This window comes from Drosophila rhopaloa, unplaced genomic scaffold (assembly GCF_018152115.1).
Source record: "Drosophila rhopaloa isolate 14029-0021.01 unplaced genomic scaffold, ASM1815211v1 contig_115, whole genome shotgun sequence".
Taxonomy (NCBI): Eukaryota; Metazoa; Arthropoda; class Insecta; order Diptera; family Drosophilidae; genus Drosophila; species Drosophila rhopaloa.
The window spans coordinates 9,422,915-9,448,425 of NW_025334990.1; the positions used below are offsets into that span (position 1 = coordinate 9,422,915).

At 40.8% G+C, this 25,511-nt stretch overlaps 1 long non-coding RNA gene across 1 annotated transcript; it reads left to right on the forward strand.

Moving 5' to 3' along the window:
• Positions 1 to 23,729: 23,729 nt before the first annotated feature.
• LOC108049447 lies at positions 23,730 to 24,369 on the forward strand. Its single transcript, XR_001769543.1, has 2 exons — positions 23,730 to 23,918; positions 23,969 to 24,369. It is a non-coding gene; the product is annotated as an uncharacterized LOC108049447 (long non-coding RNA).
• The last annotated feature ends 1,142 nt before the right edge of the window (positions 24,370 to 25,511 follow it).

Sequence of the window (25,511 nt, forward strand, 5' to 3'; positions counted from 1 at the left end):
AGGACTAAACAACTCGGCCTGCCTATGCAGCCGGAATACTGGAGAACCGGCGACCGGAGAGTCGAGAACCGGAGTCAGTCGTCGAACGGCGGACCTGGCCACATCCAAGTGGGATTTAGTGCAAATTGCAAAGTGTAACTTGTTTTTCGGAAAAAGCACTTTAGCGCATTAGAACCCACGCACACATGGAGCCGTCGAGGGGTTGCTTTCCGAATTGGATGGTCAGATAACCAGACAGACGGACAAATCTATGGCACAGTTGTCGATGATGATTAGAAGCCCACTGGGAACACGAGTGCAGAGTGCAACAAGGTCCTGTTTACACTGTCCATCACTTTACCATTGTATTTGCATGTTTTACTCCCGAGAATATCATGTAGCTTTATTTTTGTGATATTACAAACTATTTCTTTTCTTTCTTACTCCTTTGACATTTTTACAGACTACACACAATGATGTGTCTAGTTTTCTTTACATTTAGATATTTTCATGACTTTTACCTATTACTCGAAGGGTACATTTTTTCACATCACCATATTTAACCAAAAGGTAAATATACCAATTATAGAATATTTTGTTTATACTATATTATCTATATAATTATCAATTTAATTGTTAAGAAAATCGTATCAATTTTTAAAGCTTTACAGAGCTGTTGTCTGTTTGGCACTTTATTAGTAGATTTATTATTCTCAATGATCCACTTAATTGCATTAGTTATAAAATATTTCGTTGTACTCTATTTTTATATTAAGTGCTTTTCATTAAAACGTTTAAGAGAAAGAATTAAAGAAAAACAAAAGTTCGAAAGTGGGCGACCCTCGAACCCTCGATAATCCTACATCACGATTTCTGGTGTGGCATAAACGTTGCATCTGCAGCAGTATTCGAGGGCCTGAGTGCGTGTTGCTGCATGTCCGCTACAACGGCAGCACAAGCTTGCATATTGCAATGTCCTGGCTGAATTCGGTAAATATCCTCGACCAGACGGGCACCATGCTCAACTGGCCGGTGGTGGCACACACACATATGGATGTGCGGGGGAGGGGCGAAGGCGGCTCAGACAACTTTCATTAAACAAACAGCATTAATTACATTAAAGATTTTGAATACATTACTGGTGACTCGGTCGCAACTCGGTAATTGAGGGACCAGGACTACGGCGGACAGGACTCCGAACGGATGCAGCTGCCGGATAATGGAGTTCTGTTAGTTTAACTAGTTATGAGCCCATTATGCACAGGGCTTAAACAAATGGCTAGTGAAAGCAATTTAATGGGTAGAAGCAATGTGCTTGTAATTCGGATTAAATGGAAACAAGTTCCGCTTGCGGATGGCAGGGCACATAATTTTATAATGTACGGAATTAATTGTGGACCTTTAAGAAAATCAATTCCGTTTAATTTGCTGTCCTTTTTTTTTAAGCTCTTCGTATATAAATTAAAGTCCCTGGGCGCACATTTTCGCAGCAAATCGAATTACAAGCTATTCGAAGTGAGTGAAATGAAAATTAATTGAAGACAATGGAATGCAAAATGCAATTTCAATTAATTTTCATTCTTTGCACAACGATCTCTCCCACACGTACACTCGCACAAAATCACATATTCATTATGTCGTTATGATTTGAGGTGTCGTGATGGCAGGCCATTGTCAAAAGTGTCGGCTGTTTTTTATCAATTAAGTGCTTGGCATAATTTCGTTTTTTCGTTAACCATTTTTTCCCAGCAATTGGAGCCGCAGCTTTATCACCATGGATTGCCTTTTGTCATTCCGTGTGCCCCGGAGTGTTGAGTTTATCGGTTTCACGATGGCACTTTAAACTGGATTCTGCATTTATTATTCCGGTAGTGGAATGGCCCAGCTTAAGATCACACAAGTATATTAAATTAACGTATTTATAGATTGCTGTAATAGGACACAAATTCAATGGTTTTTTCCTTCTCTCATTGAAACCACATTGAATCATAAAACATATTTTCAAATCAATAAGATACGACTGAGTGCGATTACAGTGCGCCGGAAGCCAGACGGTGGTGCGGAAATAACACCATGAAATTAATGAAAACCGCAAATATCGAAGGTCCTCCAGCCAGGATCCCGCCCCTCCCCCCCTCCCTTCACCTTCCGGTGGCAATGGCTACCCATTCGGTTGGTTGGTCGTCTGCCAGGCGGCCATAATTGTTTGCGAAAACTTTATGCACGTAGCGATAGCGGGTAGAACAGAAAAAATGCCGCCCTGAAAGGCAGCAGGACCCTCTGCTGAAAATCGCCATTCGCCTAAACTTCAAACATAAAACGCCAAATTGCACCATTAAGAAATTCGTTGCGCATCACTGAACATTTAAAATGGGGTCGGGGGCGCTGGCTACATAAATAATAGTTATAAATACTTAGTGGTAGTAAACTTTGTCATTGAACCCGAAAACCGAAAACCGAGAATCGGGAACCGAGAACCCAGCACACTTAGCAACACAAATAATGCGGCAAGGACTTTTAGCTACACGGAGAAAAATATGGGGGAAGATGAATAAACTTGGATTTTAAATAAGAAAATACGACTTAAACTGGAACTTTAAGATAATTTATATACTATAATATAATATATCATATAATTTTATTTTTTTATCACGCTTTTATGTTTAGTTTTTGGAAAATAAAAAACTAAAAGAAAATTAAATAAAAATATAAATTCTTTTAGTAAAACGCTGTCCTTTACAATGTCTAAAATTTGTTTAAATATTTATGCGGATATCTGGAAATGTTTTTGTATCTCTTTGTTATGTCAAAAGCTTGTACAAAATGAAGTCGATATTATCTTTCTCGTTGCAATCTGCATGATTGGACTTTACAAGTATCCTATGAGGTCACCGCTTATTTTTTTCTCTGTGTATGAGGAGTCCTGAAATCAGCGCACGTCAGCGTAAAACTTGCCCAGGCCGGCGCACTTTGCTGCTTCCTGTTTCTGGCCATCGTAATCACTTGAATATTACGGAGCGGAAATCGAAAAGTACGTTGAGGAATTTTTCAACGCTATCGCAGGCGGCGGCGAGGAGCAGGCCAAAAGCTTATGACAATAATGAAAGCGTTTTGAATGTGCGCCAGTCGCCATCAATTTGCAGCTTCTGGCCTGCGGAGATTGTGGAGCGGAGACTACTTGCCGCCGGAAGTGGCAGTGCTGCAAATAAAATGGCGGCGCGTCTGCTGGCATCGCATTTTGGTCATTTTTGCGGCGCCATTGAACAATTTCGTTTGTGTTTTGCAAGTTGTCGCAGGTTGATGATGATGGCGCTAGCGAATGCCCAGGAGTTGGAGGCTTCCCTAATTTTGTGCTTCGCTGGCGTTCTCCTCCAGGCTGCAGTTTTTGGCCGTGGCGCCACTTGGACCGCCGCATCTTGTTTATGGCACATAACTAATATGCTGTAAACTAAGTGAGAATCTACGGGGGCGACTTCTCTCCTGCCGTTTTTGGCAAGTTTTCGGTTCAAAAACACATTTGCAATCGGTTTTGTCTGCGGTGGCTTGGGGTTATGAATGGGATTCGTGGAAAGGATTGGAAAAAACCACACACAGAAGGACAATTAAAATGACAGGACCAAGTTTCAAAGTTAAAATGATGGCTTAGTATGAAAAAAGGTTTCACTTTATTTCTAGACATTATAAATTAATCAAACCAAATTGATGATACATTTTTCTTCTCAGTTATAATCTCTCTGTGGCTTCGATTACAAAATTTGAGTAAATAATAACGAATACTGATGGTCATGGTAAATATTTATATAAATAGTAATCTTTAAGTTATAAACCCAGTTAATAGGCCTTGCAAAACTCATAATAATCTTGATATGTTTAGATATTTTGCGCTTATATTCCAAATGCGATTCCCTTCAAGCTCATAACTGCCTACCCAATGTTTGTTTCGCCAAATACTCGCAACAACTGCTAGTGCAAAATGTTGCAACTCGAGGCAACTTTTCCTTGGCATTTCCGCTTCAACTGAGAACTAAAAACTGACAACTGAAAACTTGCAACCCACAACTGGCAAATGCTTTGTCTGTGCCCATTCGCAGTGCGATCCAACAAAGGACTGACATTGGATGGTGGAAAACGCAAACAATTGTAATGACAAAACCAAACTAACCACATGGGCGAGGGAGCATGGGTCGGGGTATGTTGTTGCCGAATGGACAGATAGATATAGATGGATGCTTAGAGACGGATGGCACGCAGAACGCAACGGGAGATTCCACATACAATACTATAGAAATATATAAAAATCTGCTGAAATCATTCATGGGTCTCGGGACTTCCATAGAAAACTGACAAAACTGACAGTTTGGGCAAGGGGTCGAAGACAATGGCCAGAATATGTTGACAAAAATTGCACACACACAAAATGCTGGGCGACTCGAGTCAAAGGTTTCAGTTCGGTAGGGACAATGGTCACATTCGCTGCGATATCCCTGTGTGCTGGGTGACGCCCTTCCAAGGGCGTTTAAATAAAAATCTGATTAATTTCCTTTATGTTCGTTCGGGTTTTGTGGCACTGGCATTGTGTGGCGGTGGAATGGAGGGGATTGGGGCGGGGGAAAGGTGGCCGGAAGCCTGGATGAAATGGGCAGTGACATGTTTTGTGCGGGGCACATGACATATGCCACACACTATCTGATGTGGACATACACACAGCTGCATGCTAAAGGTTATTTAAGTTTTTAAACTGCTATTGGAAAGGCATTTGCCTTTTAGTTATGGAAAGGCAGACTAAATTATACTAATACGCCCTGGAACAGATCCATTTCCATACTCAGTTCTTATCGTCAAGAGTTCACACATCACAAAACTAGACAAAAGAGTTTTCCCCATTTAGCAACGCCGCTTAGGTGTGTATTTTTGAATTTGTATCTAAATTCGAGTTCACATCGCGGGAAAAGAGCTCTTTTTGGCTTTATCGGGTCTTCACACTTCCCACTTTCCCCTCGCGTCCCCTCCCCTTTTCGACCGAGCATTATTGTTGAAAAGTCGAAAATGTCTTCTAATGACTCATAAGATTAAAAAGTAATTTTCTTGTTATGCGCAGCGATTTTCATCGTCGCCAGCTTCCCTCCCTCGTTAATTTTATACATATTAATATTGGAAAGGCTAGGGAATAAACATAAATTTTGATGCACCAAATTGGGTCATTATTGGCAGCACCGTTCGTTTCGGTTTTGGGTCTTTTTTGGGTTTCTCTTTCGATTTTTTTTTGGGTCGCGGGTCTGTTGTCTTGGGCGCGTAAAATTACGCCAAACAAATTCATAATTTCGGCTGTGTTTTCTTTTTACGATTAGCACGCCCTTAAGGCGGCGAAGGCCCCCCAGGAAAACCAAGGCGACACTTGCGCCCATTTATGTTCATTTGCGTGGTGGGTGGTGTGGGTGAGTCAGCAGCTCTTAATTATTAGCAGGGCTTTTTTATGGCCCCGGGAAGTGGGTGCGATGGCAGGGGGAGGTGGCACTTCAGACAGACACAACGGCACACCAATTTCTGTGGTTTCCAATTCAACGCACTCCCCAATTAGAACGTCCAATAAATAGTCTGGCGGGAGTGCGACAGTTCTGGGTGTTCTGGGCCATGTGGCCGTGTCTCGAACATTAAACTAATTAACAATTAAAGTGCCAGCCCGAAAAATATGCCGTCCATTAAAAAACAGTCTAATGAATTAATAATAAAATATGTTTATCTCAATGTTCGTTTAAATGATGGCAATGTCTGTCCAAACTGACAACGGAAACACTTGAGGAAATGTCTAATGTCAAAAGCCAAATTATGCGGCTGGACACTGGGAAACCGAGAAAAAATAAAGAAATTTAATGACTGGAACTTGTTACAGCTGGCATGGCAATTAAGAAGACAATAAAAACTGATACTGCGTCTTTTCAATGGAATTTGCCAAGTATTTTTATACTTGTAAAACCATTATAAATCTTTTACAATTTTAAGATCATAAAAAAGAAAATTTGTTTTTAATACAATAACAAATGTTAAATACTTTCTATTAGTTTGCTTATATTTTTTTTATATGTTTAGGAAACAAAAACCATTACTGTTTTTTTATTTGTTAATCATACCATATAATATTAATATTTTTAAAAATTCTTTGTTTTATGTTTAAACATGTTACCTACCAAATAAACACAGTTGTTGATATTTAACCCATATTCTTCAATTAATCTGAAAGCAAGTTTTTCCCTTTCTCGATTAAGAAAAAGATTATGATCTTAAAGGAACCCTCATCTATTGCTACCCAGATATTAACCACTCCATTGATTCGATTTCCTGACCTTCAGTCTTCGGCAGAATCGGCAGGAAGGAACCCCTTAAGCAAACTGCCATTACGACGGCTTATCAATTTCCGCACTTTGCTGACCCCCGGGCATAAATCTCGCAAAACATTTCGCCTAAGCCATGAAATGTAATTAGTTTTATCAGTCGAATGCCAACAGGGCGGAGCATCCAAAAAAAAAATCGGCTTCACCTGGAATCGAAACTCTTTATGGCATTATTGTCTTATTGCCAGGAAAAACGGGGAAAAGCGAAAGAGCGATACCTTTCATTGTCTTTTCATTCGAAAATGGCTAAAGCCAAAACCCATTGCTGTCCATAATCAACGCAAATCCTTGCCTAATGCCAGTTTTGTGTCACACACAGAGGGTCCGGGGGTTCGGTATTCGGTATATTGTCATTTTCATGGCTCTGTGGAGCGCTTTCACCTTCCGAGCGGCCGATGATATCCTTTGGCCAGGACACTGACTAGTGGGGACGAGTCTGTTCGCCGATTTGGCCGGCTTAATGTTATTTGTATGCCCGTTGTCCTTTTTAGTTTGCAGTTCTTGTTCCTAGGACTACAACAAAAACAGTGTTTCGGGGTTTGGGCGTTTGGAGAATGTCGCCGGGTTCGTTGCTTTTTGTGGTCGTTGCGATGTCTTCTTCAAGCCCAAAGAGCAGCTGAGTGCTGTGTCCTGCCAGGATTGTCCTTTTTTTTTTGGGCGTGGGGGCACACATATGCGCTGTGTTGTTGCTGCATGTCTGCGGTAGTCTTTTGGTGTCCTTTTTTCTCGGCTCTTGTTTGTTTGTTTGCCAAGCATGTCAACTTCTTTTTTTTCCTGTGTGCGTTATCCTGTCGCGTCCTGGGCTCGAATTTAATTGCTGTGGGAACGCCACACATGAGCCACTTCAAAAATCGGCCTCAGCCCAGATTGGATTTTCAATTGAATTGGTCACTCCGCCGGCAGACTCCCATTTGCCAGGCCCTTAGCCACTTTTGGAGGCTTTTTAATTTTTGTTAACAAAATATTTTCCAACTTTTAATGGCCCCCCAGATAGAACATCTGCGAAAGTCCTCATATTTCCGGGGGCGCTTTAAGATGATGCCCAAAACTGTTTCTAAAGCAAATATTTGATACAAATATGGGCTTATGGAGGTCGAGAAATTGGAGAAGATATGTCGTTGTTAATATAAATTAGCAAAGAAGTCTAGACGCAAAATTTTTTAAATACTTTCAAGATAAATTTTGATTTTAAGAAAAATGCATTTAAGAGTTAAAAATTAATTCTGGCGAATTTTAAATTGCAATGACTAAGTTTTGCCATCTGCCTAATCTCATGTTTTTCCCATCATTATATCTTGGGGAAGGGGTCTGATTTCCATATTTGGCGCAACCGCGAAATGAAGCAATTATGTTTTTATTTCGCCATCCTTGGGTTAGTGCCGATAAAAACTTGCGGTTGCAACTACAACATCACTGCAACTGCGAATTCTGTTTGCTTAGTGCTGCAAAAACAGCGACATCATTATGCGGCAGACACTTAATTGTCGCTCATATCTATGCCAGCAGCAACAGCAACACCAGCAACACTAGCAACAGCAACAGCAACAGCAACAGTAGCAACATCAGTGGCAGCAGCAACACAAGGATGCAATTGCAAGGGGACGTGGGATAGTTGCAGTAGTTTGCTCCTATTTGGTTGGCCATTTTCATTTTGGCATTGGTAGTAAGGCAGCAGCCCTATGGTTCGGGTTTTTCGGGTTAGTTTCTGTCCCTGCCAACTGCCGTATGGCAGCAACATTATCAGCAATAATCAGTGTGCCGCTGTGGCGACCATGAAACGCCAAATGCTGCGTAATGTATGCAACATAAATGCAGATATTTGCGGCTCTACCGGGGAACTGGTCTCCATTTCTGCGGTGTGGCACTCTCCTCTGTCCAGGCCACATGAGTTATAGTCAAACAAATTAGAGACATTGTGGGTGGCACTGGAGTTTGGAAACTTTGCGATACCAGACTCAAAACCGAATGAGTTGCTAGATTTTCCCATTTTTGGGGTGGAGTTTTCGGTAAATAACACTGGTTCGCCAGAAATATATTCACGAAAGTGTCACGAATTTATTTCTTCAAGGCTCTGTATTTAGAGATATCCTTTTATTCTTGCTATTAAGGTCAAATAAAAGTATTTGTTAAATTAAATATCTATAGTACTAAGAAAACAAAGTACATACATAAATATAAAGGAGCAAACTTTATTCATTTTTGGTAGACAAAATCTGTAGACTGTTGGCCAGTGTATGTGTCTGGAATAATTAACTTACAACTCGGTTTTCTTGCCATTTTGGGCTGGCAGTCCCAGCCTAATCTAGTCATAACCATAACCCTTTATTATCCTGCCCGCAGACAGACCCGTCACTATTCAGTCCAATAAGTTGGGAAACCCTTTCGTCTCTATTGGACATTCCAGCCAGCGGCTCTTTTTCTTGGCCAAGACCAACAACTAACATTTATTTTTTGCCAGCGTGCTAATAAAGGTTGCTCTTGTTTTGCGAAATTGTCAGGCGGACAAAAAGCGCAGGCCCCATGCCTCCTGCAGCTTGGAGTCGGACATTAAACAGTCGGCTCATTGTCGTGCCTGTCGTGGAGCGGCGTCAGTTTTAGTTTTTCATCATCCGCAGGGCGATGGGGAAAAACTGGGGAAAACGGGGAAAACTGAGGAAAATGCTGGGCAGACGGACATGGAATGAATGAAGCCACTTGAAGCTATAACAGTGCAGTGCCATGATGGGCAAAACAACGGCGATGATGACGATGACGACGACTAACGGAGCCCGGCTAACTGGAGGTCATTCCGCAGTCCCTGCACTATGAAGATGTATGAGTATGGCCTCCGATATGATGATGAACTGGCAACAAGGGGCCTCCTTCCTCCATCCTCCATCCTCAGAGGCAGATACTAATGCAGATACTGATGCCTCGTTCGCTTTTAGCCTTTTGAAGTAATTTGCAGTTGCTATTTCTGACTTGTAATTGCTTATTAATGTCATTGTGCCCGGCGGAGGATTGAGTGGGGCACTCTGAAGCCTGGGGCTGTGCAATAATTTCACTTGAAATGTTTTTAACAAATTTATGCTAATGTGATTTTGCAATTAAAGAGCCAGCGGCAGAGTGATTGAGCGGCATAATGCACAAGTGCCGGGCGATTTATAATGCCCAGTCCCACACGATCTGCATCCGTTCTATGATCGGTGGGTGAGCATGCTATGCTAAATCATCTTTCCATATGTTTTGAATACGAACGCCGACAAATGATGATGAAGTTGTCTGGCGGTGGATAGAGTGGAGTTTCTCTGGCTTTCCTAATGCCGATGCCCACACCCAGTGCCCACTGTAGACAAATGACAGAACAAGCTGCCAGAGTCTTTCTGTTTTATTCGGTTTTTGCACAGTGGAATGCTTTAAAATGTAGCGTGGTAAATCTTTATTAACCAACTTAAAAATAAGCTTTATAAAAACCAGACCTAAAGAATTTGTAAGCTAAAAGTCTAAATCTAAAACCACATTTTTAATACCATTAATATAAATAAATATCATTATACACCCACTGTTAGTGCCAGAATTTTAGCACTGCATCTGGCTTTTACATTTGATGTCTTTGTCTCGCCTTTGATCTCGGCGAATAGTTTTCCAAGCAATTTTCTTCGCTCTGACATTAATGACCTCGTCTGCCACCGGAGATGAAGTGATCAAGATTCAGATTCGGCGAAAAGGATTAAGGTAGTGGCTTGCCAACTATATTTTTTACTTATAAGCGTGTGTGTTACTTTAAAAATTTAAATGCATGTTTCAGTCGGCGAATGTCGCGCATACGCCCCATGTGGCACATCAAGTGCCAGCCATCACATGCAATGTGAGAAATCATGCATAAAAATTTATTATGTTCAAGCGCATGTTGCAACATCATGTTGCCTGCAACCATCATAATAATATCAGCGGCAGCAGAGCTCACAGAACAACAACAAAGAGATGCATAAAAAATGTATAAAAAGCTGAGTGAAAATTCAGTTTTTATACATCTGAATATCCCACACTCTTTCATTGTTTCGTTTTGATTTATTTAAATCTAAGATATGCTTTAAATGAATACAAATGAAACCGAACTTCCAATACCAACTTTTTCCTCGCTAAATATGTTTAAATAAGGTGGCGTTGATAGTTCCTTATAGTTATTCCAAAGCATCCCTAATGACTGCATCATTATACCCTCACCGAAAATGGGACACCAACAAAAACACCAACCTGCAATCGGAAAATGCAGCAATGCAGCAACGTCAACTGCGGCAGAGGCAGCAGCTGCAACATCATTTGAACTGTCATTAAACTTTGACTATCATCCTTTTATTATTTGGAGCTACCGGCGACACAGTGCTCCCGGTCTCACATAAGTGCCAAGCATCAGTATCAGAGTGTCAGAGGTATCACAAGGGTTTTAGTCCTGCACAAAAAATAATAAGAATAAATATTTTATTTTCCCATCCAAGTTGATATGAACGTATTAAACCGATCTTCATGAGCCGAATTTCCAAGCTGTGTGTTAAATAATGTCAGCAAGCTCAAGGTACCTTTTAAAATTAATAGATTTTATTTTTGTAAAAACTTTTAACATATTCTATAAACCTCTAAATAAAATTAAACTAATGAAAATCCAGGAAAATGATTTTTTCTTTGACTTTTACTTGGAATATTTCTTAATCATAAGATCGTGGAATACGAAAAATATTTCCAACATCTTTGCACTTTCCTGGGTATTGACCAGTCGAATCTGTCTAAATCGGTCTGCTACCAATTGTTGCTGGGCACAATACTCTTTTTTGTTTCATCCCTGCAATGCGCTCGTATTGTTTGGTTTTGTTCCACCAACACGTGAGCTCGCCGCACTGCACGTTGAATGTTGCACGTTGCTGCTGGCCGGGTTGTTGCCGCTTTTGGCCTTTGTCTCGTAAGCCCCACACCAAAGCGGCAAAAAGTGATGAACATGTTTACAACATTTGTGTTATAAATTCCTACCTTTCGCCCCTCGATTGCTTTGTTTCGCTGCTGCCGTTGGCCTCTTTTGGTCGCCGCACTTCTCGCAGTCCGCATGGCGCAATAGACGTGGCTTTTATTACGGCCAGTTGCACATTATTGTAATATGCATTTGTCAACACGGGCGACTTCTGTTGTAATCTCCCTTTTTCATCGTTTGGAGAATTGAAGTGAAATACTTTATTTCAGATAGTCGAAAAAAAAGAACCAAATGGAAAACTAAATGATCGCTTAAATTTTATGACCAATCTATTAAGAGTGTGTTGCACCAATATATGATAACTGGTAAGCGGAAATGTTCACAAAACCAAGAAAAAATTCATAGTACAAGTACTAAGGAATCTAACTAACATTTGAAAGTCTACTTCCGAAAGGTGGATTTAAAAGAGAATCAGACAAAGTTTGTTTACCTTAAGATGTCACACCGAGTAAAGAATAAAAAATATCCATGGGATTTTTATTTCACTTGCAGCTTTGGTAAATTAATACCTGAACTGGCCACTTAATTCCACTTTTTCCGCAAAAGAATTGTCAATATATCAATTTTCACATTAATTAATTGATTTAACCGCAATTCGCTGGCTTGTGATGTTTCCTTTTTTTGCAATCGTCATCATCTTTGGTCTATTTTATAACTGTTAGCAGATTTCACGATTCCAACAATTTTATGGACCGTGTTTGATACTTATCAATTTCCCTTTTCCCGTTCATCTGGTTTTTATCCATCAAATCGGATATTGTCACGTTGCCGAGAGACAGTTAATTTGACACGCCTCATTGGTCCTTCAGCAGTGAGGATTTTAATTAGGTGATGACTGCAAAAATCGACAAACAAGCCAACTGAATTAAGTCTGCATCTGCAGAGCGGAAATTAAAATTATTAGGTATCAGCGAGCCTTAATCAATCTCTCCCCCCGATGTGAATATAAAGTATGCGACATGTTGCCAGCGGTATTAATTTAAATCACTGATTCATTCATTTTTCCTCGGGTTGACGCAGCTGACGTGCTCGAGGAAAATATGTGCCCGCCAGGCGTTTTCCAATTGAATTTTCCTGCCATTTTTGAGTCGGCGGCGGAGGAGGAACTTCATCGCATATGTTTGGCAATTTTGAAGCTGCTACGTGAGCAGCCTGAGAAGAGTCTCTGCCAATTAAACCCCGGCAATTGAGCCACTTACACTTTAAGAATTGCATTAAAAAGTATTTCGCTTCGATTTTCATCGTCGGTTTGATTTCGGTTCGCAGTGTTTCGCATCGCCAAACTTCCGCATCTCGGCCAGACTACGTGCCTTGGTTACGGTCTACAGTCTTCAGACTTTGGTCTACAGTCTGCAATCTGCTGCTTCGGGCCAAGACGGGAGATTACGTTATGCATTTCACGTGCAACAAGTTGAAATCATAACAAGCTCGCTTCTTAGGGACGGACACCATGCTTATGCAACTGAAATGCAATGAAAATATTGAAAGAGCTAACATTTTTACAAATGTTTTCAGGTAATGCCACAGGAATGCATTCTACATCTTTCCGGTTTTCCTATATATAAATGGGTTTTTTATCCAGAGGGGAAAAGAGTTTCTGCTGGGATTTTATGTTTAAGCATACAGTGATTTTGTAAAGGAAACTTGATTCTTAGTAACAGTCAATGATGTAAAATAAACCTACATAAAAGACTACTATAATTACGAAATAAGAGAATGTGTAGTTTTGTAAACGCTCTACGAATATTTTTGTAGATTGTCTTATATAAACCGATATTTCTTTTCATTTCATTACTTTTTATTGAAATCCATTTAAGTATATTCGCAAAACCTTGTTTGCAAATAAGACAAGAAGTAATCAAATATTTATATTCGTTAGGATAGAACATTAAAGAAGTAATGTTTTCGTTCTAAAGACATTTTTGCAGTAACGACAGGTGTAAAGTCAACAAAAATTTGAATATTTTGTAGACTTATTCAGTTAAAATATTTCAAAATCTATTTGGTGATATTTTGTGATCTACTTTAAGAGTCAAGTTTCTTGGTTAGAAACTTTCTTTGGAGTCTACAGAAAGCAAATTCGCATTGCAACATCCAGAAACGTGCAACAACATTGCTTCTGTTAATTTGCCTGATTTTATTCGCCCCTCGTCTGCCGCTTTTGCCTTTGCCTTGGAGCCTTTTGGCCAGAGCAAAGGAAATATTTAAATTTTTGCCTCGTGCGTTGCCTTAGACTTTAAAACTCAACTGCGAATCACGACTCGACAAACAAACTACTGTGTTTATACATATTTATGTCGGCAGCCGTCGCACTGCCAGACAACCTACAAAGGCACCAGGAACACGGTGGTGCTGGTGGTGCTGGTGGTGCTAGTGGTGGTGGCATTAAGGTTCCCGTTCCCACCAGACGAGTGGAGCTGGAGCTGGAACAAAACGTGTGCAACAAACTAAGCCATTTTTGTCGCCGCCCGTCTAAATACCAAACTTGGCTTATGGCAGCCAGTCGGCCGAAGTGAAGTGAAGTGAAGAGAGGAGAAGACCAACTGCCACTGCGAAAAGCGAAAATATCCTGCGCTGCAAAGGAGCGAAAAAGCACAAATAAATCATGATTCATGACCAAAAGCCACAGAAACGCCAAAAATAAAAGCAAAACTTTGGAAAAAGAAAACACTCGAACAAAAAATCAAATGCGAGGCAGAAAAAGTTGCAGAGGCGACGACACAAAATGTTCGTGATTCGTCCGAATTCGAAAAGACAAAAAGAGAACATGGAAAATAATGCGGAATATTTTTGAAAACACAAAAAATGTTTGCGCGCATCTAAATAAACTGGGGGGAGGGTGGTGGGGGGTTGCGAATTGGCAAGTTATTTTGCCCCTTTGGTTAGCCGTCATGTTGGCCATGTTTACCCACCAAAAGCAAATGCGCCGTGTGCTAAGCATTTTTATCACGCAGCCTTCTGTTCCAGCCGCCAATCGAACTGCCAGCCGAACTGCGGATCCCCAGCTCCAGTTAACATTTCTGCGACGTTTTTTGAGAGTTCCTCATAAAAATCATGTTGTTTGGCTGCTCTGTCCCCGCTCTAAACGATCGTTTTGTCATAATGCGACATTTAAGGAATTTTTATATGAATTCACTTAACGACTTGGCATTGGAAGCGACGATCCTGGCGCGTCGTTGTCGTTGATGTTGATGTTGATGTTGCTGGCAATGTTGATGCGGTCTGGCCGCCTTTCGCCCTCTGCTGCACATTAAGGTGTGGAATCGTAATTATCCCGAGTTGTCTCTCACCACAGTGGATAACCTTTTAGGTTTAGGGATTTAAAATAGAATGATTTTTATATATCCCAGCTGAATGTGTATTGAAAAAGAATAAAAAATAATATTATTGATTTTTAGTTTAGTTACTTTAGGTAAAGTATTTCTGAAGTACGTGACAAGCCAATTATTTCGATTTCATGGTAACTAAATCTAGGTTATAAAATAAGGAAAAGCATAAGGTTTTACAGTTTAAAATCTACCTTTATCTAAACGAGATTTTTGGGACTATTCTGTTTATTTATTTGTTTGATTTATTTGTTGAAATACATTATATATATATCGAGATTTTTGGGACCATTCTGTTAGATTTATTTGTTGAAATACATTGAATAAATATCGAGATTGTGACTGTTTTGTTAGATTTATTTGTTTAAATACCTTTTATATTTATTATAAACATAGCTTAATAACAAAAAAGTTTTATCAAAAATCTATTAAAGAAAAGTATTACCTCATCTCTCCTTTATCCAGGTCTAATGTGCCACTGTGCTCAAGGGACGTCAACACTTCGCATTGCCGTGGCACGTCGACGAAGCAGAGGAACCACAATAACAGGCGAAATAACATCAACTTACAACTTTGTCAGAGGACCTCGGCCATCATGATGATGCCTCTGGCTCCAAGCTCCCAGCAATCCCACTCAAATGTCCCCGTTCCTGCCCCGATTACCACGATCCCCGCCGGCAATGTCGCCGCTCCTCCGTGGGCTACCTTGGGCCACACAATTAACTTGCTCGCTGACTTTTAAAAAGGCATTGGCTGACATTTTTACGCGTGTACATGATTTTATTCGCCGCGCTGTCCGCGCAGGTAATTATGGCACGTTAAAGTGTTAATGGGCCACGTTAAGACCGAGCAGCCAGGAGTCGCAGAAACAGCAGAAGCAGCAGCAGATGCCGTGAACTTTGCGCTAAGCCGGGCTAAATCTGGCCTCGATGAAGCCATTTAGGGCAAGAAATATGGCCAAGTCCTGCCGGTCAAGCGAGCTCATATCTTAGCCGTTTTAGTGGGCTGACCAATTAGCCGGCCGTTGTCAACGATCTGGCCCGGAAACTGGTTCGTCGGGCAGCAGCTTATCCAACTATAACTGTATGCAAACACTGGAAAATAAATTGCCATTTAATAGAATTGACTACAACAGGATTGAATTATTATTTCTTATTAATTATTTAAATATGCATTTATTACTTGTTATAAATTTAAGTATTTGTTAATTTATTTTTATAAAAAAATATATAGACCCTTCCGATCTGTTAAATGGGAATTCCAAACTTAATATAATATAGAAACATTAAACATTTGTAAAACAAACAGAATGTTTTTATTAAAAAGTTATTAAATAGTAACCATTCTTCAGTATTTATGAAAGTAAACAAATTTTTATAAACAAATATAAATTCATTCCAAACATAAAAAATTTGTAAAAAAAACAGAATGTTTTTATTAAAAAGTTATTAAATAGTAAACATTCTTCAGTATTTATAAAATGAACATAGTTTATTTTCTATAAAAAATTTAAAGTAATCGTTGTGTATAATATGTTTTAAACATAAGGCTTTTATCACTCTAATACTATCTTAATAGTGAAGCGGACTATAATACAACTAGTTTTCATCGGAAGTTAATTCTTTTAGTGAATTTATTTTAGTGGTACATGCTTAATTTTAATAAATATTTAGATTTGTTAATTTAATTTCCTTTTTTTTCGGTGCAAGTCAGTTTTTCTGCGACACTGGCGCTCCAAGTCGGGCTGTCACCTGCTCCTGCATCAATTGACGTTATTGATTCCACAGCCAGCAATTTTCCGCCACCCAATCGCCATAAGTTATTATGTCTCCGCCTGGCTAGATGGCTGGCTGCAAGACTGGCAACTGGTAACAGGGAACTGGTGACTGGGAACTGGCAAACTGGTTCCCCTATCATGTCGGACATGTATGGATTGCCTTTCGCCTATTGCCTATTGCCAGCTCCTGGGCCATGTGTGCCCGCCCCCCGATTCTGATGCCGATGCCGATGCCATCCTCATCCTCATCCGCCTCTCAAGGCGTTCGGCAAAATTGCATGACAAATAAGTTTTGTGTGTCGTCGACAGTTGACATTTTTTATGCCGCTGAGTTATATGACAACGCAGTCTGGCCAGGATGGGGACTTCGGCCTGGTTCTCGATGCGGCTGCATCCCAGCTGGCTAGGCAAAATATTGATTTTTATAAATGCTGCCCATATGCAAAGTTGGCAGTTTGTTAAAGCGAGCCGAGAATTTCCCGAGGCTTTCTCTTCTCGACTGGTGAATGGGGGAAAAGCACTTCCTTTATGTTCGTGAGATTTTTTTTCAACTTATTTTAAAGTATACCTGAAACAGGCTGCTTAAGAAAAACAAATCGGTATACTTTTAAAGAGAAATATAAACGAATATATTTATTTTTAATTTCCAACGAAATTTACAAACTGTTCAAATGGCAATTATACATTCAGCCTATCATAATGTTTTCATCTGCCGATATTTGCTTGGCTCCGGGGTAAATTACTTGACAGCCGTAAATCAATTAAAAGGTCTATGCGAATCACAAGGCAGTACCCCACCCCACTTGACTAACAGTCTAGGCATTTTAATTGAAATTAATTAGGTGGGCTATCCGAATGGAAGCCAAGGAACGCAGTTTCAGAGTGATGTAAACGACAACGAGGGGCTGCGACTACTTCACGCCAATTGTTGACAGTCAGTCAGCGAATGCCAAGTCGTTGGCTTGGATATGAATTGCAGGCGATATTACTGCAGCAATTGCAGATGTTGTTGGTGGCCGGAGGAGGAGAAGTCGAGCGCAGGAATTCAGCGTGCGGCATTCAGCATTCGTTGTGTGTCAATCAACGGGGGCCAACATGTGAATCTCTTCCACATGGGGCATTAAAGGCGCTCGAATGGAACGGCGGGGCACGGGGGCACTGCATTTGCCATTTATGACAGTTGAAATGTCAAAAGAACAGCGAACAGAAGGCATTTGCAAGTGTTAAGCACTCCTTTTGTAGGCGAGTCATCCCCATGGGCGCAGCTGTTTTTGATCTGCCACGGACACGCCGCTCCACTGCCCCCGAAAAAGGGGTGAATTGGGGCTGAGCAGCCCCCATAAATCAAGTTAACGGCCACGTCAAGAGCCTGATGATTGCACCATGGAGTTGATTTTCTACCCCAAACAATACAAGTTAAGTAAATTGTAAATATCATGGTCTGATTGCAATACATTGAGTCGATAACATCCCAAAAATCATAAAACAGTTTATAAATATCCTTTTACTTTAAACAAAAGAAGTGATTTAAAGAACTTTAATTTTAGTTGCAATAAAATTAAAAAATTTATGAATTAAAAAATTCTTAAGAGATTGTAAAAAGAAGAGTCACAACTAAATAAAGCTGTTTAATTAATGAAATAATAAATACACCATAATTTTGCAAACAGAAAATATTAACAAAAGTAAACAAAGTTCAAGTACTTGTTTTGATTATTTATATTTTATATTATTGGGACAATGAAGAAAAATAAAATTAGATTTTTAACAATATTTCTTAAGACTCTCCTTTATTTAAAGAACTTTAGAAGATGTCATAGAATTTTGTCTTGCAGAAAGAGCAACAGTATTTCGACTTTTCGCTTTATATTTTCCTTTGCACTTGCTCGTGCATATAAATTTAAATTTTGTGAAGCTTTTTAGCATTTTAATTGTGCACAGTGCGGACAGATTTGTTGAAATGCTTGTTAAGGGGCACTTTTATGTCAAAAGGAAATAGTCGCTGCTCCGGTCCGCTCCGCTCAGCTCCCAATTCCGAATGTGTTATTTGAGCTATGGGCAAAGGCGTAAAAATCTGCGTAATTAAATTTTATTTTCGGGCGGCGGCAGCTGTTGCCCAGGGATTTTTGGCTAGCGAGTGTTGAGGGATTGCTGTAGCTGCTGCTGCTGCTGGTGGCACATGGTCCAATAACTAATTAGCTCTGCTTGAGACTCGAGTCTTACGGCTCGAACATCAAAGCCGGGCCACGCGACCCAAACCAAGGAGCACCTTCGCCGAGTCACCCAGAGTTTCCCAGCAAGACAAATCCATTGACGGCTGTCAAATTAGCAACGCAAATTGCAAATACGCACACGGTATATATCTGCATAATTTGTGCAAAAATAAAAGAGTCATATTTATATGCTTCCTCGCCCCAGCCAAACAGTATCCACTTATTTAGGCTTGTTCCCCGGCCCTCGAGTGCCACTTGTTTTGTTTCCCTTTTTTTTTTTGCGATTCAATGGCATGGCGGCAGTGCGCTTTCATCTCAACTCATATCCACGCTCCCATCCTCCAGATACTTATGCGGCCACATGGTGGCAGCAACATCATCCTCATCCGCATCTCATCCACATCTCGTCCACATCCCATTCCCCTTTCCATTCCCCGTCATCGTCTTACACTCAATAACATTGCGCAGAGCCAGTCATGATGTGCGATATTAAAATTAAGTGTTACATTTGTCAGTGATGATGCGCGTCAAAGAGCAAACAAGATCTGATATACAACCGATTCGACTCGATGAGGCGATCCAGAAGTGCAGCCCGAGTGGGTGGAAAATAATCAAAGCCGAACGCATTTATGAATCATTTGGCCATTTCGTTAGAGTGCTGCGATTGATCAACAGATGGTTGAGAGAGCTCATGGTTCGATTCGAGGAAATTGATGCAGGCGAACCTCAATGGGGTCAATAGTTTCGAGAATTAAGGCACAGTAAATTTATATGATTTTTCAAGCTGTAACCACATCATGTTATACTCAAAATGATGACAAGTCTATAGATTACTCCGCATATTTAATTTGAAAATATGTTTTCATATGCCAACTGTGGAAACTTTATCAAGAATTGTAAAAGCCATGTTTCATAGAAGTTGAAAATAAATAACATAAATAAGAAGCAATATTTCGTGACATATTTAAATCATTAGTTAGTAAATCTAATCTAAATTTGAATAACAACAGTCTCTTTTAACGTTTAATTTTTATAATCTTTTTTTTTAAAGCAGGTGAACAAATTGAAATTTAATTTTCTGTTAGCCAAATTGGTTAATATAATCACAGAACATAATCAGCCACTGATTTTAATCGCTTTTCGGTCTAAGCACTCCCTGCATTATCAAGTCTATTGTCTTCGGCCCCTTTCAATTAAAAAATAATTACTAATTTCAATTGTTTTTCGGGCGATTGTCTTGAATTTATGTTACTTAAATGACTCACGAGTGTTTTGTGGTTCGCCTTTTATCTGGCCATAAACAATCTCCGCCTGCAATGACACTTTAAAAGGGGTCAGCCGGGGGTCAGGGCACTTCAAAGTTAAGTTTTTCGTTGACATGTGCGACTCGAGAGCCCGACACTTTTTGTTGCCAAGTGAAAGTGTAACTGTAATGCCATCTAACTGTAATTATATACAGTCTGGCGTCCAAGTTTATCTAACGTCGAGCTGCAAGTGTCGCTCAAACGCCGCTGCCACTCCTCCATCTGTCTGACTATTTCGCTCTGTTCTGGCTCGTCGGGTTGTCGGGATGTCTGGCTGTCATAAAATATAAAACTTTGGCCCAAAAATATCTCCCGTCCACGCAAATGTACGTACGTCTGGGTAATCCAGACCGAAGTATGAAAGGGGGGGAGACCAACATCGTGTGCCGGCCCAAAAAGTTTGCAGTTTTTGTTACCAGAACTCTTGCCGACCTCCTCCGATTTCAGTTAGTTGCGTGGGTGTAACTCGAAGCGCCATTGGCCCAATTACACTAAACGAGTGTTTCGCAGATCCCAGCAGGAGCAGCTCCACCCCCCTACCCCCACAATCACATTGCCAGCAGGCAATCGCCGGCTGTTTGCCAAGATAAACGACGAAGGATTCGACTAGGATTCAACTCGAGGACTCCACATTGTGTCTCTGTAATTTTGGGCGTTATAATGGAGCTTAATGCACAAAACTCGTTATCAGCAGGAGCGTTGAAAAGTTTCCCGGGAAGCCAACAAAATGGAACTCGAGCGTGCGCGTTTGATTAAATGCATGTAATTTGGCTTGAAGGGAGCTCAATGCCCCGAGAGCCATCAATCGTGATTGTCTGTCTGTCAAATTATGCGGAATGAAACGGCAAACAGAGAACTTGAGCCAACTCCACTCGAAACCCTCTTGGCTAGACAATGACCCCTTTTCAGTGCCCCCGAAGCCAAAAGGTAAACAATGCTGGACTCGGAACGAAGAAGATTTTTAGCATCCCATTGTAAAGTTCACCCCTTTTGGGTTTGGCATTTATGACACCTCGCAGTCGCTTCAGCCTTTGCAGCATACAGACGATGTGAGAAATGCAATTTTATTGCTTGTGAAACATGTTAAATTCTGACGAGAATGTGCCAACAGCAGAACATAAAGAGCTGGAGATCCACCAATTTAATGCCGCCAGATTTGGAAGAATTTATATGGCACAGGGCGTGGCACCTACCTACCTACCTACCTACCAGGCACATTTTTATGTCTTCTGTGGTGTCTCTATGCCCCGGAAAGAGGGCCGAGTCCCTGAGTCGGGCATAAAAATCGTCAGCGTTTTGAATTCCTCATAAACGTGATGGGTCGGCCACTCACTCGTCGTTAGGCTGCCTTAGAATCTCGCCTATATCTCTCATATATGAGTATGGTATATTTTATGGAAATTGTTAATCCTCTACGGGTGTTTACGACATCTTTTGGGCTGTGGAGTGCAAGGGGGGTGGGGAAAAGGGGAGGAGGGGCGTGTCCAATACACTTTTTTGGCCACATTTGCTTAGTCAGTAACATTTTTACGATGTGCTGGCCGAGCGAGGGGAAACAAATAAACAAATGGGCGATTTCCTACAGTGACACCACATCCTCAAGTGGAAGTGTGGCGGGGAAAGTTCTCTGGACCAAAGGAATTCTCCACTTTCCCATAATTCTCGGCTCCTTTGTTCATGCTGCTGGCATAACGTAAGCCGATTTACCTTTAATCCCTCGTCCAAAGTCAAAGTTAACGATCTGACCCAGTCGTAATTGCACTTGCTTCGCTTTCAGTCGGCCATACATACTTTCACTTTTGAGCAGCAGTCTTTTGAAAAGAATGGACTCTGTGGGTCCAGTGGTCCTGGTCCACTTTCTTCGTCATAAATTCGCAATGAACATAAGTTATAGTTTTTTTTGGTTTAAGCCCTGAGAAATGAGTGCGGCATTTAAATTAGTTCGCTTTGGCTTTGCTTCGTTCGGCCTGCATATTGCACACATTTTATGCATGCTGCAGTTGGCCATTTTAGTTTGGGCTCTGTTCAAGGACAATTTAATTATTCAGCCTTATTTTCGCAGACTTTTTGCACACAGCTTGCACTTCCGCTTCCGGCTTCCGCCGCTCCACTTCCGGCCTGCCGCTCCACCCATTGTTGTCCTTGTCTTTGGCACACAGAGCGCTGCACTAGAAAAGTTTTTCCATTTCCCCGTCTCGCTTTTCCCATTTCCCCCTCCTCACTCCCGTCCTCATAACAAGCTGGGAAAAGCTTGCCGCAAACTTCGCTGGCGCTCTAATGGAACTTTAAGCTAGATTAATTTTTTAATTAGTTCTTTTGTTGCTGCGCACTGAAGTGCCGCCCTGCCAGCGGCATCTTCTCGGCTGGATGTGGATCCTCCTCGGGGCTAGTGCCCCGTATCGCCTCCAAATGGAAATGGCAATGGCAATGGCAGCCATCGCATGCAAACTAATTTTTACAGGCGCTCGCCGAGTGCTTTATTTATTATATATATTTTAGTATGAACATGCACAGGCACAGCTGCTCGAAGAAATCGCTAAAAACTGCTGCTGCAAACTGCAGACTTGGGACCTTAAAGCTGCGGGCAGTAAAGAGCGCTGTTTTATTGAAAAAATCCTTAATTAAATTTCCGTTTCAATGTGTCAAAGTGTGAACAACACAATAATTTGGTTCTTTATTAACTGCCGCTGCTGCTGCTGCCTCTGCCTCTGCTGGGCGTGGCAGCAACATGAGCAACAGGAGCAACGAAAGCGGCCAGAGGAATAGCAAAAGGCAGCAGCTGCAGCACGGAATCCTTAATAAAGTTAAGCAACGCGGATGTGTGGGCCTGTGTGCGAGTGCTGGCTATATCCTGCCACCGGAGGTGTCAATTTAAAGCCAATTTAATTTGGCGGCAGCAGCAGCAGCAGCAACCACAGCAACATAAAGAACAGCCCGAGGAACTTGCCCCGGCGGCAATTTTAAAGCCACTCGCAAAAAAACTGCAAGAAGTCGGTGGCGGGGAAATGGAAATTACAATTTTTAACTGGGCCTGCTGCCGCTCTGAATATGCCGCTTTCAATTAAAAGCCATTGGCCAACCGACATTGGCAACGCCTGGACATGCACTTGGTCTCAGAAAGGGTTTCCGAATGGGATCGGGATTGCGAATGGCAATGGCAATGGGAATGGGAAGTCCTGCCACATATGTGTTGGCTTTGTTGCCGTCGTGTTCAGCAGTTTGCGAAAATTGCCAGCGAATTCCGACCGAATGTGACAACAATGACGGCAGCAACATCAACAACTGCAACAACTTCTGCGACCTAATTTGCAGCTGCAGATGGTCAACAGATTGAAAAACGCTAAAGAGGGTAGAACTTTTGGTCCTTTCAACTTTTTTGTATCCGCTAAATATGCATTTTGAATATGAACATGTGTTAACACCGATCAGTTGGTTGTGAGATTAGCATAATACATTTTATTTAACCAGATTTTCCAACTGATTATAAGAAATGTAAGTTTATATAATATGTATTTATATATAATATGATGTATATTATATTTGAATGTATATATTTTATAGATATATATTTTATATAAGTTGCACGTGCATCCGTGAAATTTTAATAAGACCTTGGAATACCAGATTTGATTTGCAATAGTTATATAAGATTAGCAATTGTAGCTAGGTCCCCGACATATCCGGCATCCATTGATGTTTTACAATCACAAACAACATTCACTCTAAAAACAATTGTTAGGCCAGAAGCCATTTAAAAATTAAAAAAAACACTTTTGATAAAAGCTAGGGTTTTTAGTAGCTAAAATGAGTCGTTTCTTTCTTAAGTAAAATAAATGTGAATAAGTGTTTATTTCATTTAAACAAAACTAATAAATATTTGTTGTTCCCGATTCTATCCGCAACGGAATCCATTACGAATTACAGTCATGTAATTAGATTATTGTCGGCCACCACCTTTATATAAGCTTCAATTTTCAGATACGTCTTCATAAGAATCAGTACCAATTCGCGTTGACATGAAGTTCTTTTTGGGAGTTGTGGCTCTTCTACTTTTATCCCTTGTGGGAACTCAAGCTCGTCTTAGAGCGGACTACCCGTCGCCCGAAAAAACTGGATAAATGGCTAAAAAATCAAAGCCATTCAAATTGGAATAAGACTCAGCATTTACCACCAAATTGGAAAACATTCGGAAAACAGTTTATAATAAGTCGATACATATTCCACCAGTTCCTGTTTATAAAATTGGTTAATACTTACTCTTTTCAATTTGTTAATGCTTTTTTATCAAGTCATAAACGGTTGGAAAGAACTCAAAAATATTCACGTAAATTGTAAGAAAATCTTGTTTGAATGAATTAAATTAATGACTTCCAACTCAATTTAACATAAAGAATTATTTGGTAATCGTGCCTCTTCCTTGTGGGATCACAAGCTTGAGTGATTCCCGATCAAAAGAAGGCTTATTGGCAGAAACAATAATATCCATTTAATATGTACTATAAGTCATATTTCATATTCATATTTGAATTTAATATGTACTATAAGTCTCAGTTAAAAATCAACTTAACTTTGATTTCATGGAGTAACTATAGTGACTGGAATCTAGTTCTAGTAACGAATCCAAAGATGAAGAACCAAGTGTAACTACTTATCCGCCGTAACAAGTGCAAGACCCTTAACCCCGTCTTAACCCCAGGCGACTTACTCGGCTGTCATGTAAAACACGGGACTTGCAGTCGGTGCTGCAGCTACTGTTGCACACGCAAGTGGCGACAAGATTTGTACTTCCTTTGCTGCAACTGCTGATCCAGGTGCTCCCCCTGTGAACTTTTTGGGGAACAAAGCCAGAGACAAACTGCCGTGTATTACATTTTTGTCAAAGACAAAATGCCTCCACACTTTGCGATACGCGAATGGAGGATCTGCAGGAATTGGCTTTATGTTCGGGAACGGTTCGTTGGGTGCCAAAGCAAAAAGGAGCTGCAACAGGAGCTCGGATTTGGCCGTAAGCCCGGCCATAATGCAGCCATCCTTAGCCAGGATGCCAGCCAAGGTGGCAGGATCTACAAAAGGGGATAAGGAAGTGCCTGGTGCCTAGTGACACAGTTTCCCGGCCAGAGAACAACGCAGTGGCTTATATTAAAATTTCTGGACAGTCTTATTTTTATTTGGCCGCTGCTGGCCTTCTCTTTTCTCTTGTTTTGCCTTGGATACATTTTAGTTTTTCTCAGGCTTTCAGTGGAATGCAGAAATCACAGTCTTTTTCCATCGTCATCCCTTCTTTTGGGTAGGGAAAATGAGGGGCGGGTTTGCGGCTAACAAAAGTTGTGCGCAGTCAGTTGACATAAATTTTGTTAGCCTACTTCCAGGCGAAATTGCTTACAGGCAATGCCCAGGCGCTATTATTACTATTTTTGCGGAAAGACTGCGAGCAAAATTGTGTCATTTCACTTTTTACGCTCCATAAATGAATTCTCTTTATGCATTATCCAATTAAAAATTTTTACATTTTTTGCGTTCT